Source organism: Equus caballus, chromosome 27 (genome assembly GCF_041296265.1).
Source record: "Equus caballus isolate H_3958 breed thoroughbred chromosome 27, TB-T2T, whole genome shotgun sequence".
NCBI lineage: Eukaryota > Metazoa > Chordata > Mammalia > Perissodactyla > Equidae > Equus > Equus caballus.
In genome coordinates this window covers 55,762,554-55,766,267 of record NC_091710.1, presented here as the reverse complement: position 1 = coordinate 55,766,267, position 3,714 = coordinate 55,762,554, and the positions used below count along the sequence as shown (strand labels likewise).

The 3,714-nt window shown below is 41.4% G+C and overlaps 1 long non-coding RNA gene across 1 annotated transcript; it reads left to right on the top strand.

Moving 5' to 3' along the window:
• LOC111770918 (uncharacterized) lies at positions 1–3,152 on the top strand. The gene is made up of 3 exons (XR_011433427.1): positions 1–233; positions 829–902; positions 3,015–3,152. It is a non-coding gene; the product is annotated as an uncharacterized lncRNA (long non-coding RNA).
• Positions 3,153–3,714: the final 562 nt, after the last annotated feature.

The window sequence follows — 3,714 nt, the reverse complement described above, 5'->3', positions numbered from 1 at the left end:
AGAGCTGAGCCAAGTGGCCTGCGATACAGTGACAGTTCAGACCGTGTAACCTCAACTGATGGCAGTAAAGCAAAGCCCCAGCGTGGCGGTGTTTCTGCATGAGAGGAGGCTCTGGTTAGACAGCAGAAGCCAGGAGAACATGCTCAGCAGGCTCCTTCATTCATCCACTGATATAAGGAGCATTTCCTGAGAGCTGGCTCTGAGCCAAGCAGTGCCCTCGTGCCAGGAACATGGTAAGAATGCAGTGTAGTCCCCCCGCCATCATGAATTAGCCTCCAGTAGGTGAGACAGACAATGCACACAGATACAAAATCGCATTTTAATAAAAATCGTAAACCGTTAGAGTGTTTTCAATAGGGTACGACACAACAACAATTTAGCCTTTCTAATAATAATTTAGCTGTCTTGTGTAAAATGCCATGCAGGGGGCAAGGAGGAAAGAAGGAAGGTCAGCTCGGTCAGGTGCTGATCCAAAGTCCAGGGGCATATTTGGGGGGGATTGGACTAGGACTGAGGGGTGCAGGAGCTGATGGTGGCTGGATTTGGGATACATCGTGGAGGTTGTATCTCCAAGGCTTTTTTGGGGGGAGGGGGTTGGAGGGTTAGATATGGGGTATATTGGAAGGAGAGAAATCAAGGTTGATTTCTTAGAGGTTGGGTCTGAGGCATAGCCCAGCTAGTTGTTTTTCTTGTCCATGGGATTTTCTCTCTAATAGAGAGGGTAAACAGGAAACAAGTATATGCACATATCGTATCAATTTAGACAGTGAAATGTGCAATGAAGAAATGCATGATAAGTGCAATGGCAACTGGATTTATCCAAACTAGGTGTTTCTGAAAGAAGAACATAACTAAATCTAGATGGGTTCCATCACTCACTCGACCGTTGGACTCGTGTTCCGGTAAGAGACTTGCACGTGTGACTCCATCATCTCTTCCTTTACTCATTTGATAGGAAAGAGGAGTCCATTGCTGATGCCTCCCCCAGAGGTGTCTTTTCATTTGAATTTTCAACTCAATTTTCAGTTTTACATGTATTCTGCACAGAGTTTCTCTCTTTGTTTTTCCTGAATGAAGGAAACAAAAATATCTCTAGATTGGCCCACTCTAAGAGATAATATATAAAAGTCACAAGGCATCAGCTCGACTTATGTCTTGTAAGTACAAAAAAAGCCACGAGGGTGAATATTTTTCATATCATATTTAAAAGTCAAAATATGCATTCCATATCACTAAAGCATATAGAAATCCATTAGCTGTCATCCATGCAAAGGATAAACTTAAAAACTGATCAGATATAAATAAAGTGGGAAGTCTGGCATAAAGAATAAATCCATAACGGCACCTGAGTGCTGACCCTGATAGATCTCAAGTTTAGATGGAGCGTTTATCTGCTTTCAGACCAACGTGGGATCTGATCAGGCTAACACAAGTCTGACTCGTTTATTTAATTATTTTTTTAAAACAAAGTAAATACCTCAAAACTATTCCTCACAAGGATCGATCCAGTGGAAAATGTGAAGCATTCTAAGATACAAGGAAAGTTCTTTATGCTGACATCCTTTGGAAAATTGGGACTTAGAACGAAGAGTGCCGAGTTTCCCATTCATTCAGAAAGCCAGCCTCCAAACCGAATAGTAAAAACAAACTAAGTAGTAACAAATCAGTCATTTTTCTTTTTAATAGAGAGGACATAAAGATATGGGCAAACCTCAAGGAAACATCTTTGTTCAACATTTTAAGAGTCAAATTATTTTCATTTAGAGTTTCTTTTCTTTCCTTTTCTTTATCACTCTTTCCCCTCCATGTCGTCTCCCCTCTCCCTCCCTCTCCCTCTCTTCTCTCTTTATCACTATCTCTATCTCTGTCTCTATATCTCTCTCTCTTTCTCTCCCTGTCTCTCTCTCTCTCTCCTTCTCTCTTTGTCTCTGTCTCTCTCTCCCTCTCTCCCTCTCTCTTTAAGCCAGAGGACATAACTTTAAGGGCAGGGAGGAAGTTCAGTAGATGACAAAGATTGGCTGTGCTAAGCCGTTCTGCAGAGCAAACAGGTATGTATTAGGGAAATAAAGGTCTGATCTAAAAGAGCTAGATTTGCCTTGAGCACGTGGCCCTGGCCAGCTGCAGGTAATGAAGGGAAAATTGCTGGCTGGTGCCGGGCCCTGAAGGTGAAGATGAGAAGATGTGAACATCAGGTGGGACTCCGCAGGGGACTAATAAAAGGATTAGAAGGTCAGAAGGGTGGAAAGAAAGGTTAATTTCATAGCAACATTTTGAGCAGGCTTAGGAGAAGGGAAAATTGTAAAGAAGGCCAAATGAGGGCTCAGAGAAGAGTTAAGTTAGATAAAATCCCAATGTGGAAGGAGGGCAAAGAAACAAAGATGACCCCTGTAGGAAGAGTGGTGAGCAGGGATAGCTAGGAAAAGACCATGTGGAGCATTAGAAAACTGTGAAGTAGACATTTATGTTAGAGAAATTACCTGAGATTTTATAGTCCTTTCCAGGTAGAGCTTGATCTGAATTCGCCTCTACTTGATTTCAAATCTTGTGTTCGCAGCAGTAGAAGCCACGTCCAACATTATTAGAAATAACCATTTTCCAAAGCTAGTCATTAGAGAAACTTTAAAATTAAAAAAGAAACATCTATTCTTTGTGAATCTCAAGTGACTGGACAAATGTAAGATAAACTAAGAAAACGAGGATGATGTCTATCGACTCAACGATAATGTTATTAGGAGCATTGTTAGGGTAAAGCATTTTATATTCTCAGAGTGGGATTTGCTTAATCTAATAGGATGAAAGAAAGGCATTGTAAATAGACTTGTAGGTAGAAAAAAAGACTTTTTGGTACTTGTATTCTAATTGTATCATTTGGCCTGCTTTTATGGTATTTTGTTTTTACGTGAATTGACTTGAACTCAATCTCTTTTTCAATGATGTCAAAAAATTATACTGTTCCTCTAATGATACACTTTGCCTTGTTATCGAAATTAATTGTCCACAGTCTGTGATTCCAGGGGTCTTACTCTTCGACTTGTCCAGAGCAGGACCGTGGTGAGTTTGGTGTCGGTTCCGAGTTTGCAAGGAGACAACTCATCTCGCCTGGGAGTTCCACGTCCTTCTCTTTTTTAGGCATCAGACATGGTAGCCTTCGGGAGTTCCTCACTGAGAAGAGACCTAGCTCTCTCTCTTCGGTGACCAGGAAGTTTCAAACAGTTTTATCCACTGTTTCTTTTATAAAAGAAAACTTTTTTGTTACAATTTTTTTGGGTCCTATCTGAATTCTTTATCTTAAAAGTATTTTTCTCACGTTTAGGCTTTTTCAATTGTTTGTTGCATTTTGGGTTCTTCATATTTTGAGAAGCTATGTCTCCAGGCCTTAGAGAGGACACATTCGTGAATGGCTGTTGCTACAGCTCTTCAGCATCGTCTTGGGCACGTTGTAGGGGAGAGTAAAGCCATCGTGACTGTGAAAATCCTGCAGACTCACTTGCTCCATCAGTGGGCTGCTTGGGTCTATCAGCCACAGAGTGGTCTGCTCGCTTCATTGCTCAGTTCAAAAGGGCAACAGGGAACAGAGAATCAGCGCATTAGAAATGAGGGGAAACAGAGATAGAAGATAGGAATTTTACCCCAGAGTTTCGGGCATACAACAAAAGTTGCAGGACCTTATGTTCCTCATGAATTTCTGTTCCTTTATGACTCTGCCCCCAGGTG